The following is a 16,085-nucleotide window of genomic DNA, read 5'->3' on the forward strand; positions in this document are numbered from 1 at the left end:
TAAATGTTTCAGCTCAAAGAAATGATAAATATTTGTGGAGGTAGATATGTTTACCCTGATTTGAACATTACAAATGTGTGTGTACAGGTATTGAAACATCATACGGTATCTCAGATGTGAGTATACATTTTTAATGTGTAATTTTAAAATTTCTAAATAAATAAAAATAAAATTTAAAGAAAGAAAAGAAAAATGAGACCCATAGAAATTAAGAAGCTTTCTCAAAATGGCTAGAGTACAGCTCAGTGGTAAAGCACTTACCTAGCATAAGAGAGGCCCTGGCTTTGGTCTCTAGCACTCTCAAAATTGTAGATCTAATTAGCATCAGAACCAGTACTTGAATTCAGGCCTCCAAAACTCCACAAGTTTTCATCACTATAGAGGAATTATTTCCAATAGCAAAAAAATTGTCATACAATCAAACTGATGTTTTAGATTTTTGTTGCTGGTCCTACTTTATTGAGCTATGCCACTGTCGTCTTGGAAAGAAAATATAATGCTGGATGGAGCTCCCTGTACATGCTGAAGTGCCAAGATTGGAGCAGTTTAATTATCTGTGACCCTACTCCCCCCATACACCCATAAATAAAGGGAAGTAACTAACCCTTTGTGCCCTCTTGCACCAAGGATGCCTGAAATTAGAAATATCCCAGTACTGTGACCTAAAGTTGCCTCCACAGGAAGTTCTGCTTTTTAAATTAAAACTCCAGCCATTTTCTTTCCAGTTACTCTTATTACCAATGGGGCTCTGGACAAATAATTCCCAGGAAAGCTGTCCATGTATATGTGAAATAAGACAATCATGATGCCTGCTCCTGACCTACCTGACAAAAGTGTTGGGAAAAGCAGTAAGATAATGTCTGTCATGTGTTTTGAATGCCTAGAAAGAAAGACAGGGTTCACAAGCAAGGGTGTAATTATATTGAGTCACCAATGAAATCATCGTCTGTAGTTTACACATGTGGTTGTTGCCTAAGATACTGATGAATATAATTTGACCATCAAGTTTGATGCTTTAAGGACATGATGATGTTACAATAAATTAGCAGAAAATCCCACATTGGGGAAGGAAGGTATCCTTTTCTTTTAAATTCCTGTATGACTGAAATTTATTTGGGGCTATCTTTTCCAGCTGGTCTTGCAATTAGGACCACCTCCAAGGTTCACAAGCACTCCTTCCATTTTTTTCATCAGTCAGGTGATTTTCCCTCTGGCTTGGTCTGAATGCTGTGGTGGGAGAGTGACCTGCAGAGTAGAGGAGAAAAGTTGTGTTCAACTCTGCTGAGGGTCACCAAAATTTAGTAGGCCAAAAGGAGGATTTCTTTCTTTTTTTTTATGGTACTGGAGATTGAACCCAAGACGTCATGCATGCTAGGCAAGCATGTAACCACTGAGCTACATCCCCCAATGGAGGCTTTCTATGACCAAGCTTCTAGAAAACCTACCTCTGTTAGGTCTGTTCCCAAAAACAATGTCATGTCCTTTGCCTAACAGGGCCAGACATATATGACCTTTTCCCAACCACCATTTGTATTTGTTTAAAAGAATAATTCTAAAAACTAAAACCAGGGCTGTAGTTGTTGCTCAGTGGTAGAGCACTTTCTTAGCATATGTGAGGCACTGGGTTTGATCCTCAGAGCCACATAAAAATTAATAAATAAAACAAAGGTATTGTGTCCATCTACAACTAAAAAAAATTTTTTTAGATTGAAAAACTAAACTAAAACCAGGGTTCATAACATATAAAGAACCTTTTAGTATGAAAGGCACTACTTGAGACATTGGGGATAGAAAAGTTAAAACACTACTTCTCAGAAAAATGCCTGTCCTTGCAGGAGATAAGCAAGCACTCAAATAGGACCACCACCCAGCCCAGGGTCTGACACACAGTAGGACTGTAAGTGTACTTGCTGAAAGAATAAGCAATAGTGGTAAGAACCACAAGAACCATAGCAAGGTGGTAAGAACCATAAGAAAAGCACAAGGTGTGTGGAAAGAGGTAAGAGAACATCTAGTCAAAAATAGCAAGACAGCCAGATGCATTGGTGCGTATCTGTAATCCTAGTGGCTGGGGAGGATGAGGTAGGAGGATCTCAAGTTCAAAGCCAGCCTCAGCCACTCAGTGAAGCCCTAAACAACTTGACAAGCCCTGTCTCAAAAATAAAAAATAAAAAGGACTGGGCATGTGGCTCAGTGGTTAAGCACCTTTGGGTTCAATCCCTGGTACCAAAAAAAAAAAAAAAAAGGCAAGAGAATAGGTAAGTGTGTTCAAGCATGCCTAGAATCCCATCTACTCAGGCAGCTGAGACCAGAGGATTGCAAGTTAGAGGCCAGCCTGGACAATTTAGTGAGGCCTGTCTCAAAATAAAGTTTTAAAAAGGTCAGGAGATGTCACTCAGTAGAGAACTCCTGGGTTCAATCTTCAGTACTTGGGGGACAGGGGGGAAATGACAATAGAAGAAATGAGTTGGCAAGAAAGACCATGAGCAATGCTGCACATAGGCCAGCGTGGAAAGCATGCAGCTGACAATGCCAAGAACATGGTGTGTCAGGCTTTTTATTCTATTTAGTTCGCTTAAAAAAAAAAAAATGCCAGTCACAGCCCACTAAAGTTCTCAACTCACCTTGTGAAAAAGAGTTTTCCTTTCTACACACCTGTTGGCCTTGCAATTGAGAATTAAGCAACAGAATTTAAATATTTGCTGAGGAGTTCTTAAATTTCTGCATTTAGGCACAATCTGTTTCCATTCCATTTCAATGTTCTTCTTTACAGAGTCACAACCAATGATCTGTATTAGTTCTCAATGGCTGCTATAACAAATTGCCATAAACTGAATGGCCCGAAATATACTCTCTCAAGGTTCTGGAGGCCAGAAGTCCGAAGTCAGTATCATTAGGCTGAAATCAAAGTTATCAGCAGAGGCCACACTCCTCCTGAGGCTCCAAAGGAGAATCTGGTCTTTGACTCTTTTTACAGCTTCTTGTGACACTGGCAATCCTTGGTTTGTGACAATGCTACTGCTATCAGTTTCCATAGTCCCATTGTCTTCTGTCTGTTAAATGTCCCTCTGCCTCCCTCTTATAAGATAAATGTGATTGCATTTAGGGCCCACTGGAATAAGAATTTTTTTTAGATAAAAAAAAAAACTAAACTAAAACCATAGTTCATAACATATAAAGAAACTTTTAGTATGAAAGGCACTACATGAGACACTAGGGATACAAAAGTTAAAACACTACTTCTCAGAAAAATGGCTGTCCTTGGAGGAGATAAGCAAGCACTCAAATAATCTCCCATCTCCACATCTACAATGTAATCCCATCTGCAGAGTTCTTTTTTGCCATAGAAGATAACATTCGCAAGTTTCAGGGATATTACTGGGGGCAGGAGAGGTTTTATCCAGCCTGCCCGCCACATTATCTGTATCTGAATCACTGAACATCCAGTACAAACCTCTTGAATATTATGGTAGTTTTTTTGTGTTGCTGTAACAGAACACCACAGACTGGACAATTTGTAAAAGAAAGAAAGAGAGAAAGAAGAAAGGGGAGAGAGAGAAAAAAAGAAGTAAAAAAACAAAGAGGAAGAGAAGAGAAAGAGGGGAGAAAGAAAGAAAGGGAAGGAATGGTAAGAAAGGAATTCACTTAGCTCACAGTCTGGAGGCTGGGCAGTCCAAGATGCAAGGACAGCGTCTGGTTAGGGTTTTCTTCATTCCATAGCTGAAGGAAGAAGCACAAGAAGGCAAGTGAACGAGAGGGAGCCAAACTCACTTCCCTAACCTCATGATGTCTAACTCCCTCCTGTGGTAATGACATCAGTTCATTCACAAGGGCAGAGCCCTCATGCTTTAATTGCTTCTTAATAGGCCCCACTTTTCAACTGCTATTTGAGGATTATGTTTCCACCACATGAACTATGGGAGACATATTCAAACTACAGCAAATATTTCAGCTGAGTTCTTCTCTACTTTAGGAAGGCAAACTAAGTCCTCTCCTCTTGTTTTAGGGGAGAAGAAAAATGGGTGAAATAGAGATAATTTTACTGAGCTTCTGATATTTGTCAAATGAGGTGCACACATCTTCATCACAAGATTGTGGAAAGCTATTGTCACTATTTTACAGATGACAAAAGTGAGGCTCAGAGAGGCCAAGTGACTTGTCCAGCAATTAAGGGGTGAAGACAGAATTTGATGGATCGTTCTGATTTCAAAGGAAATGCCCTTTCCACTACAGCAACAGTCCTCAAATTTCAGTAATATACCAACATATTGAAAGGAAAAAAAAATTTTTTTTTTCCACAGACCCCAGTTTGAGAAACAACTGAGTTGCTGGGAACTATGATGCAAGTCAATTGTTAGGGACACTGAAGCAGGAGGATAGCAACTCAGTAAGGCCCTGTCTCAAAAAAAAAAAAAAAAAAATGGCCGGATGTAGCTCAGTGGTAAAGTGGATTCAATCTCCAGGAAAGGAAGAAAAGGAGGGAGGGAGGGAGGAAGGAAGGAAAGGGAGGGGAAAGGAAGGACAGTGGACTTAAGGAACTAAGTTTTATTCTATAAAAGCACACTTTTTTATTTTTGTGTACCAGGAATTGAGCCCAGGGGCACTTAACCACTGAGCCTCATCCTCAGCCCTTCTTTGTTTTTTTATTTGTAGACAGGGTCTCACTAAGTTGTTGAGGATGGCTTTGAACTTACAATCCTCCTATCTCAGCCTCCTGAGCCACTGGGATTACAGGTATAACCACTGCATCCAGCTAAAAGCATACATTATAAAATGCTCAAGTTGTCCCCAAATCCTGGTCACTGACAGACCTCAGCTACAGCTAAAAGACACCATGGTACTCATTATTCTTGAGAACTCCATTTCAGAGGATGTTAATATGAGGACCCAGGATGGTTGCATTTCAACCATGCTGCTCAGCTGCTTAGGAAGGACTTCAATGACACAAAGCATTTGCCAGTAAGATTTTAACACCACCAATTCGTTAATATTATTGAGTTAATTAGTCCCACCACAGAGATGCTCGAACTTCAGTTGGATTAAAGTAAATGATTGTGTTATTTTTCTGAGCTTAATCTGAATTATTATCTGGATGTTTTATGAAAGCAGATGGAAAATGTTACCCTCCTTCTGGCACATGTAACCCCCCATACCGATAGTAATATTGAAGATTAATTGCTTATCAAGCAATTATTTGATTACAATTACTAGGTGACAAGTACTAAGCACTTCATATTAATTAATGTATATAATATTCATAAAAACTCTATGAGAATATATATATATATATACACACAAACTGTTTTTTGTTGTACTAGGGATTGAACCCAGGGGCACTTTACCACTGAAACACATCCCCAGCCCTTTTTATGTTTTATTTTGAGACAGGGTCTTGCTAAGTTGCTGAGGCTAACTTTGAACTGGAGATCCTCCTGCTTCAGCGTCCCAAACTGCTGGGATTATAGGCACATGCCACTGCACCTGGTTGAAGTCATATTCTAGTCCCTTTATCAAATGATAAGACTGAGGCATACAAAGGTTAGGGGGTATTCTTTGGATCTGAAATGTCCCCCAAAGACTCACTTGTTAAAGGCTTGGTCACCATCCTGTGGTGTTATTGGGAAGTAGTGGAACCTTTAAGAAGTGAGGGTCTAGTTGGAGGAAATCAGGTCCTTAGGAGTGTTCCCTTGAAGGGGATATTGAGACCCCAGGGTCCCCTCTTTTTGCTTCCTGGCTGACCAGAGGTGAACAACCTCTTCTTATGGGTTTTTTCTTTCTTTTTTTTTTTAGTTGTAGATGGACATAATACCTTTATTTTGTCTTTTTATATGATGCTGGGGACCAACCCCAGTGCCTCATGCATGCTAGGCAAGTGCTTCACCACTGAGCCACAACCCAGGCCCTCTATGGTTCTTTCAATACTCCAGCCATGATGTGCTGCCTCACCACAGGCCCCAAAACAGCAGAGCAAACTAACCATGAACAAAACTTCTGAAATTGTAAGACAAAATAAACCTTTTCTGTTTTTAAGTTGATTATCTCAGATATTTTGTCACACTGACAGAAAGCCAACTAACACAATTAGGTAATTTCTTCAAAGTCACACAACTTGTAAAAAGTGTACCCATAGCCAGGTACAGTGACAATACCTGCAGTTCCAGCTGTTTGGGAGGCTGAGGAAGGAAGATTGCTTGAACCCAGGATAAAATATTTCAGGTTCAATCCCTGGTACCTCCCCCCCAACAGATATATATATGTATTCATAGGGAAAGGTTTTTTTTGGGGGGGGAGTTGTGGGTACCAGGTATTGAATTCAGGGGCACTCGACCACTAAGCCACATCCCCAGCTCTATTTTGTATTTATTTAGAACAAGGTCTCACTGAGTTGCTTAGAGCCTCGCTTTTGCTGAGGCTGGCTTTGAACTTGCGATCCTCCTGTCTCAGCATCCCAAGCCTCTGGGACCTATGAATATATTGATGATCCTTAAAAGGCCCCAGGTAACCATGAAAGCTATGTAAATATACTGACAATCAAGAGGCAACTCATTGCCAAATTTTGTAATAATGTAGAGATCACATAAAGTTAATCGCCTAAAGTTCTTTTTTAAATATTTTTTTAGTTGCAGATGGACACAATATCTTTATTTTATTTATTTTTACGTGGTGATGAGGATTGAACCCAGTGCCTCATCTGTGCAAGGCAAGCGCTCCGCCACTGAGCCCCAGCCACAGACTGCCTGAAGTTTTTAAATTGTACCTCACTTTTCTGAGGTGAACATATCTGTATCGGTTCCAAAATAAAGGGATTTTTCTCAAATCTTAATCACTGGTTTCCAGTCTACTCCTAAGACTCCAAACTCTGAAGTAGTCAACCCCACCAGTTTTCTCCTACATAGTCCAGTTTAGGGTCTGTGTCTGGCATCCTGCAACAACAGCCACGGTGACACCAATGCTGTCCTTGAATTTCATCATTTGGACTCTGCATTCAACCTCGAAGTTTGGACATTTATGAGCAGAAAGTTACATTCCCAAATAAGGAAGTCAATAAAAGATCCATGTTTACATTTCCTACTCCTTTCCCAGTCCCTGCACTTATACGGCCCTTCTCTGAGGTAATATCAATCTATTTAATCAGCTTCCCTAAACTGTAAGTTCTTCTGAGAAAAAAAAAAAAAAAAAAACAATCTTTCAAGTATTTTGTTTTCCCTTCACTTCCCTTGGTTAGCAAGCTGCAGACAGTCTCACAGCTGGATGGGCATTCTTCATCTGACTCCTGGTCCCTCAGGGGGGATAAAAATGGTAATTCTTATTTTATTATTGAGTATGGATTTTACTAAGAGAGGTCAGTTCTTGTGAGCAGTAGATTTTCAACCACATGAAAATGGAACATTTTCCATTTCAGGAATCCAACTGAAAGAACACCACACTGTATTCCACTCTGGGGAGGGGAGTTCACTTCTGTACATGGTCGCCTGCTTTTGCCCCTTCCTCTCCAAGATCCTTGATCCTTTATAGAGTACAGTAGTTCTCTTTTATTGACAGGGAATCTGCTTCAAGACCCCAGGGGATGCTTGAAACCATAGCACCAAATCCTATACATACTGTTTTTTCCTGTATATATAAATACCTATGGTAAAGTTTAAGTTATAAGTTAGTCACAGTAAGAGATTAACAACAGTGACTCATAATAAAATAGGATAATTATAACAAAATGCTGTAATAAAAGTTATTTAAAATGTATGGATTATTTATTTCTGGAATTTTCCATTTAATATTTCTGGGCTGCTGCAAATAATAATAAGGGGGAGCCTACTAGATATAAATGTTAGGCACTCTGGTCATTCTGATTATCCAGGCTTTGAACATCCTTTCCCTTTGAGGGAACTGTGAGAAGAGGGGAGGCAGGACTCAATTTCCTACTTTAGAAGTCAAAAAGGGCAGTTTCCCTCTTTGCTTCAGCAGTTAGAAAACCAGCTTATCACCTGGACTCAACTGGGACATTGTGCCTATGGGGAGACAGAAGTCACCTGCAGTGGTCATGCTGGTATTGGGTGTCTTGCAACATGACAATCTTGTTCAGGCATATTAGGACGTGGCAGAACGATGACAAGTGTTCATCAGGACAGCACTGGTGGCAGGATCCTAGGCACATTATCCCTGTGGCTCTTTCCTCGATCTTGGCTATACCTTGTCTCCCTTGCTTTTCATTCCCATCACCCATTCTCCAGGGTTCTCATGGAGTCTGTGAGTTATACAATACTCTTCTAATAAATTTATTTCCACTTGAGATTTTCATTGGTTGCCACCAAAAATTCCAACTTGTATACCATCCTCTCCTTCTTTAACACATGACCCAGGAACAACTTGATGTGGTAGACTTGATCAGGTCACATCTTTCCCTCACACTGACCCTCACATCATGTGGCAATTGCTCTACTTTTTTCTTAAACCTGCAGAGGCTATATGCACTCCAGGAACACCCATGGAGGACCTTAGAAGACAAGTGCCATGGGACCTCAGCAAACCCAGGATGAATGGGAGAATGGACCTGAGAGCTTCTCAGCATGGAGCAGATATGTTCACTTAAGAACAAATGAAAAGGGACCAGGGTTGTGGCTCAGTGGTAGAGTACTTGCCTAGCATGCACGAGGCACTGGGTTCAATTCCCAGGTACCACATAAAAAATAAATAAATAAACAAATAAAAGTATTTTTTTAAAAAATGAAAAGAACCCATGTTCGGAGGTTCATGTTTGTAATTCTAGTGTGATTCAGGAGGCTGAGAAGGGAGGATTGCAAGTGGAGACAGCCTTAGCAACTTAACAAGACTTAACAGACCCTGCCCCTCAAAAAAAAAAAGATAGAACTGGGGATATAGCTCAGTGGTAAAGGACCCCTGGGCTCAATCCCCATACAAATAAACAAGTAAAAATAAAAGAACAAATGAAAAAAAGCTTTGGATATTGATTCTTTTTAAAAAAAAATATATTTATTTTGACTTATACCCCAAGTATAGAAATAATTCATGTGCATTGTGGAAGATTTGGGGGAAAAATAGAAAACAAGAAAAAACCTTCCCCTGTCATTCTACCAATCACCAACAATCATAATTGAGATTTCACTGTACTTCTAATATATTTTTTTTAATCCATAAAAGTCTTTTCAGGGCCGGTTGGGGCTGTGGCTCAGCAGTAGAGTGCTCACCTCGCATGTGCGAGACCCTGGGTTCGATCCTCAGCACCATATAAAAATAAATAAATGAAATAAAGGTATTGTGTCCAACTACAACTAAAAAATAAATATTGAAAAAATATTTTTCAGGGGCTGGGGATATAGCTCAGTTGGTAGAGTGTTTGCCTCACATGCACAGGGCCCTGGGTTCAATCCCCAGCACCACACATATACACACACATACACACACACACACAAAAAAAATCTTTTCGGGACTGGGGTTGTGGCTCAGTAAATAAAGTACTTGCCTAGAATGTGTGAGGCACTAGGGTTGATTCTCAGCACTGCATAAAAATAAATAAATAAATAAATAAAGGTCCATCAGCAACTAAAAGTGTGTGTGTGTGTGTGTATATCTTTTCATAATTATAATCATCCTAGTCTATTGCCAATTAAAATTTTGAAGAGTAGAAACATTGCCATTATATGTTGTGTATGTGTATGTATATGTAAGTATACATATGTATTTAATATATATTACACATACTTACATATATGGAAATGTACTGGAAAACACACATAAGCACACACACATGTGTATGTGTATATCCCCCCAGTGCTATATGTAAAGGACAGTAAACTTTATCTCTTGGCTAAAAGCAGCATTTTTCAAAGGATCCCACTGAACACTTATTACTATGTTTGTTAACACCTATAACAGAAAAAGAATCTTTTCTGATCACCTAAGTTTGAGGAAATGCTGAGTTGAGGCTGAACATATTTCTTTATTGCACAAATTTCAGAGCTGTGTGTGTGTGTGTGTGTGTGTGTGTGTGTGTGTGTTTTACTGGGGATTGAACATGCAAGACAAGTGCTCTTCTACTGTGACTCTCAAAGACAGAATTTCCAAACATATGCAACTATAAAACTCCCTGATAAAGTATTCTTCTCCTTCTCTTTCTCCTTTTTATTTTCTTTTATGGTACTGGGGGTTGAATCCAGGGGAACTCTACCACTAAGTTACATCCCCAGCCCATTCTTATTATTAACATATTGTTGTTGTGATATTTTGAGACATGCTCTTGCTAAGTTGCCTGGGCTGCCCTTGAACTTGGCATCCTGCTGCCTCAGCCTCCAGAGCTGCTATAATTATAAGCATGTGCCATCATGCTGCTAAAGCATGTTTCTCAGGACCGGTGTCCTAAGGAGTCAAAACTGACCCAGAAAACTTAAAACTTCCTTCCCCTTTCTCCTGGTTCTGAAGAATCACAGTTGGAAGGAGGAAAAGGAGAATGTATGATGTATATAAGCAAAATTTGGGGGGAAAAAACAGAATTGGACCTCAGAAGTGATTTTCATTTGCTGATATATTTATCCACAAGAACATGATTGAGGGCCTGAGGTTCATAGACAAACATCACAAATTCACACCTGAGATAACTGAGCAAACAGCAATGCTGAATTCTAAGGGAGCAATCTTGACTTGGGAAGTGTTGTTGCATAACAAGTTTACCCCCACTTAAGTATAAAGTCCATTTAACTTACTGGAACACTGCATTGCCAGACTAACAGTGGTTAGCTTGAAGTTACCCAATATCATTTTAGTACTTTCTGAAAAGACAATGCCATATGGCAATTTTTGAAAAATGGTACACACATGACAAGTAAAAATAAAAGAACACAAAAAGTATTATTGAAGGTGAAGTCAATTTCCTCACTGGAACAAAGCACTTCCAGAAGAAATCCTTATTTTTGCCTGTGTTAGTCAGTTTGGGGTTTCTATAAACAACAACAACAACAAAACACACACACACACAAAAAAAACAAAACCTGAGATAAGTCAACTTAAAAAGAGAAAAGTTTATTTTGGCTCACATTTTCAGAGGTTTCAATCAACCGTGGATGATTGGCTCCATCACATTAGGGCTTGGGATGAGGCAGCAGCACATCATGGTGGGAGCATGCACCAGAGGAAAGTGATCACTTTGTGGCAACTGGGAAATGAAAGAGAAAAAGGAAGGGGCTGGAGTTCCAATTTCCCCTTTGAGGGCACAACCCCAATGACCTAACTACCTTCTATTAGGCCCCACCTCCTAAAGGTTCTAACACAGCCTGGGGGCCAAGTCTTTTAACACAGGCCTTCTGGGGACATTCCAGATCCAGACTATAGCATTGCCCCATCACTTTCCCCGCTGACCTAGTATCTGGTGAGTCTCCAAGTAGAGTCTGCCTCAGAATCTATGAATTCAGCCACAGAACAAATATAAAAGCATGACTTCTTCCATTAAACCAGTCTGAATGCCAAACTGCAATTTTTAACATATGCAGAAATTGAGGGAAACAAGAAGTAAAAAAACAAACCTGAAATGGGTCAGGCTCCTTTTATTCACCATCTTGGGATCAGCTCTGTGAACTTACTTTGGGTCAAAATCTAGCCATATCTGAGCACAGTGGCACATGCCTGTAAACCCAGCACCACAGGAGATTGAGGCAGGAGGATCTCAAGTTTGAAGCCATTTCAACAACTTAGTGAAATCCTGTCTTAAGATAAAACATGAAAAGGGTTAGAGGGCTGGGGTTGTGGCTCAGTGGTAGAACACTTGCCTAGCATGTGTGAGGCACTGGGTTTGATTCTCAGCACCACATAGAAATAAATGAATAAAATAAAGGTCCATCAACATCTTTTAAAAAATTTAAAAAGGGTAGGGGGGTGCTGGAGGTGTAGCTCAGTGCTATAGCAACCCTGGGTTCTATCCCCATTACTGGGAGAAAAAAAATCCACAAAACTCCTAAACCTGTTAGCTTTCTATTGTGGAATATTCTAAATGTTTAGGAAAGTCTGGGAAATACCAGAGTTCAAACGTACCTTCTTTCTGTGAAGGAGTCTAAAAGACATTCTAGGGCAACTTCCTAATGTTTCAGTTGAAACTTTCTTGGTGCTTCTGTTTGGTGAACTGCTCAGCTGCCTCCCATTATTGAGCTGCACAGTAACCCTTGAGAGAGAAACGGAACCTGAGAATGTCAAAGCTGGAGGGGACCTGAATGGTCATCTCCTCTAGCCCAACCCCCTCTGTTTACAGATCTGAAAACAGGGAGCCTGAAACCCACCCAGGATCCTGAGAGTGAATGTGCTTCCCTCCCTTCTTCTATTTTTGTGCAATTTTCCCATGGCATCCCGCCAGAGCATCTACACCAGTAATGTCTAGAGGATTTATGAGGCCAAGCGATCCTTTGGGTTTCTACACAGACCTAAACAGGAAACCCACACAAGGAAATGCCCTTTCTGTTTGCAGGCCGAATTCCCAGGATGCTTTCACCAGAGTGCCCTGGCTGGAACAGTACAAAGGCCTGGCACAAAAAAATGCCCTTAGATCTGAAGGCAGATGTGCCCACTCTACCCCCTCCTGGTTCCCTCCCCAGTGCAGGGGGCCTTCTGCTAATTTAATGAGAACAAGACTTTCTTTTCCCAGACCTCAGCTTAACTTTCTCCATTGCTCTAGATGCTGGATGGGGCCAGTTAAGAGACACCCATGCCTTGGATCTCCAGGTAGTTTCAGGGTGTTACTTCTCACCTGTACCAAGTCAGTTAACCTAGGCAAGCCTTCTGGTCTCATTAGCCAGGCATCCTGCTCACACCTCTCCTATTCTTTCTCCACATTTCACTTAAACCCCAGAGGATGTCGGAGGGCTGGAAAAAGATATGTATTGGGGCCAGGCATGTATTTCAGTAATAAAGCACTTGCCTAGCATGCATGAGACTCTGGGGTTCTCCAGCACTGAAAAAAAAAATGTCTTTCCCAGCCAAGGGGTAGCCAGATGCCACCAGCTCCCTCTGTGGCACTACTGCACACTGTGACGACCACTCACCTAGACCCAGACATCTCACCTTTGCTGCCATACCTAGGGCCCTGGCAAATCTCCTTCCCCATTGAATTGTCCATCTACTGGTGTCCAACTATTCTAGCCCATGAGGGTTTGTTTAAATCTTTTCAGCTTTCTGTGAAAGATATGAAACTTAAGAAAGGGACTGTTGCTCAGGGCTGGACAGGAAGGAAGCTTGTTTTCCTGGCTCAAGGAATAGAATTGCATTGCCGGTGACCCTTCGCCCCTCTCCTCAAGGCGTCCCCTCTGTCTCGCACCAAAAATAGTCTCTGTCCTCCTTGGTTGGCCCCCACCTCCCTCGGGAAAGAAGACACAGGCTTCTAATGAGCCAACAGTATTATCAGGGCTTGACTGTCTTTCAGGAATTACCAGATGTTGGGAAGAGGATAATGTGTCATTTCCTTTAACAAATAGTCTGGGCATCTGTGCATTTCCTTTTGAGCCAGCTCTTTAGGAGAATGTGATGCAGTGACAGTGAAGGACAAATCACCCTGGCTCTACTCTCATAGGTACTGGGGGCCTCCTCAAACCCATTGGATTTTGAATTTCAACCCCTCATTAAGAAAGGAATTTTTCTTTTTTCTTAAAATTTTCTTGGGGTTCTGGGGATTGAACTCGGTGCCTTGAGCCTGCTACGCAAGTGCTCTACTACTGAGCAGACAGATGAAAATATTTCTGTCCTCTGGATGTATGGGTGATACCAGACAGAATAGGTAGTGGTTAAAAGATACAACTTTGGGGACAAGATAAATGTAATAAAGGAAAAGAAACATTGTTCATTCATTCTCCCGCAACAGTGGTTCTCAGTAGCAAAGTAACATAAGTAACATTACCCTGGAACTGGCTTATTACCCACCACCCCAGCCCTGCTGAATCTGAAACTCTTAAGGATGAGGCCCAGCAAACTTTCTTGACAAGCCTTCCAGAGAATTTTGATACCTTCAAGTCTCAGAAGCACTGACCCAGATAGAAGTACCCTAGGGGTTCTCAGAAGGCCAAAGAAGCTTTAGCTACCTTGCAGAGGTGAGAGGAAGGGATGTTATTTGTGGATGAGGCTATTCTGACAAGAAAAAGGTCTGAGAAAGAAAAATGAAATGATAGCACATGAAAGAATCCAAAATTCAGTTAGAGCTGTATCTCTGTTCATATGCACTAACTTGTAGCACTTCTAGAATATGGCTTAATGATAATAGAGTATATCACAGCATATTTCTCAGTTTAAATAAAATGTACGATGTGGGCTAAATGATCTAAAATGTATGTACATATCAATAGATATACAGAAAAAAATATTAGAAGATTGTCCCTGGGTGATGGGTTATAGATCTTTTTTGTTGAGATGGGTTGCTGGCTCATGCTAAGCATGTACTCTATTACTGAGCTATACCTGCAGTCCCTGGATTACAAATATATATATATTTTATTTTTATATTTTTTGGACACAAGATCGTACTATGTTGCCCAGGCTGACCCTGAACTTCAGGACTCAGACAATCCTCCTGCCTCAGCCTTCCAAATAACTATATAATTTTCATTTCATCTTTTATGTTCCCCCCCCCCCATTTTTACATAATAAATAGGTAATTTTTAAAACAAAAAAAAAATTTAATGAAGGGACAAGCTTGTTGGGTCAAACAGTCATTTAAACAAATTTATATAGCCGCCTCCAGAGACTACTTTTCTAAGAATTTATGTCGCACAGATAATTAGCACCACCTGTTACATTTGTGCTAAAACCGGCTTGCAGAAGGTTGAATTCGGCATGTATAAAGAGATGGTTAAACTCATCAGCTCCAGTTGAAACCGGCACAGCAGGAAGAGCTGCAGAAAAATGTGAGCTGGAGCCCACCCTGGGGCCCCACGCCCAAATTGTCTCCAGCGCCTGTGTCTGGGTTGCTGGGTGTTCTCAGAAACCGCAGGGACCCCTGTCCCTTTGGATGGCTTTGTTCCGGAGCCCCAGCAGCCTCTTGATTTTAACACCCTGATTTCCTAATAGGGATATGCCCCAGGCAAAAACAAAACAAAACAAAAACACTGAACAAGCCCTCAGAAGCCCAGAAAGGAAGAAAGGACAATGGAACGTGATGTAAGGGTCGCTGAACAGCCAGTGACTCAGCGCTTCTGCGCCATCAACACCAGCTGCAGCCTGTGGTGGTAGCTCTGGTGGCTCACAGAACAACAGAATGGACACACACACACACACACACACACACACACACACACACACACACACACTGCAAACCTCTCACTGCCTGGAGAGTGGCAAAAAAAAATGTGTTGACTCAGATGGTGCTGCAAAAAGGACACAGAATGAAAGATGTCTGGAGCTGCAAGGAACCTGGCAGAATGTATAGAATGTATAAGAATGTTGGACCTTAATTCAAGTTTATATCTTCAATATCTTTAATCAAGATCCCCAAAGAGCTGGATTCTTCCCACTGGCCCAAATTCTCTGAACTGGAACTAGTATCTGCCTACAGGCACATCTCTGTCTCATACTAATTCCTTTGGAAATATCACAGGTTGAAATTTGGTTAGTGTGGTTGATTTCATTAAGGGCTTCTCAAGACTCTGGGGAGAAATTCCCACCCTTTGTGAGTCATGGGAGGGGTTGGGAGAAGATGTTGCACAGACTACAAATGGGAGTGGGAATCTGTCCCACAGGCAATTACTTTGTCTGCAAATGTATCGTTTATGAAAAGATGCATTTGTAAATTCAACTCTTCCCTCAATCCAGGAGTCTGTTTAAGCAACCTCTACCATGGAGTCTGTTGGGCTTGCCCCATATCTCCCAGTTGCCTCTGCTTCCAACAGGCCCAAGGCATGGGACCTTGCAGATTAGACTGGTCCTGTAGGGTCTGTTGTTTACCATTAACCATCAAATCTGCTCCTTAGACCAGTACTGCTCATGAAATGTGATTTTTTTAAAATTTATTTTTTAGTTGTAGATGGACACAATACCTTTATTTTATTTATTTATTTTTATGTGGTGATGAGAATTGAACCCAGGGCCTCGCACATGCTAGGCGAGTG

At 41.0% G+C, this 16,085-nt stretch overlaps 1 long non-coding RNA gene and 1 other non-coding gene across 2 annotated transcripts in view; one reads left to right on the forward strand and one right to left on the reverse strand.

The window, feature by feature from the left end:
• Window positions 1-110: 110 nt before the first annotated feature.
• The window catches only part of LOC120887207 (uncharacterized), a 67,446-nt gene continuing 51,471 nt past the window's right edge, over window positions 111-16,085 (reverse strand). The window contains exons 2-5 of the long non-coding RNA XR_005730301.2: window positions 12,037-12,163; window positions 11,532-11,711; window positions 11,046-11,164; window positions 111-3,720 (exon numbers count right to left, since the gene is read on the reverse strand). This is a non-coding gene — a long non-coding RNA (uncharacterized LOC120887207). The remainder of the gene's footprint in view (window positions 3,721-11,045; window positions 11,165-11,531; window positions 11,712-12,036; window positions 12,164-16,085) is intronic.
• On the forward strand, window positions 9,326-9,399 carry Trnav-cac (transfer RNA valine (anticodon CAC)). The gene has a single exon. It is a non-coding gene; the product is annotated as a tRNA-Val (tRNA).

The sequence above is a fragment of the Ictidomys tridecemlineatus genome, chromosome 10 (assembly GCF_052094955.1).
Source record: "Ictidomys tridecemlineatus isolate mIctTri1 chromosome 10, mIctTri1.hap1, whole genome shotgun sequence".
In the NCBI taxonomy this organism is placed as follows: domain Eukaryota; kingdom Metazoa; phylum Chordata; class Mammalia; order Rodentia; family Sciuridae; genus Ictidomys; species Ictidomys tridecemlineatus.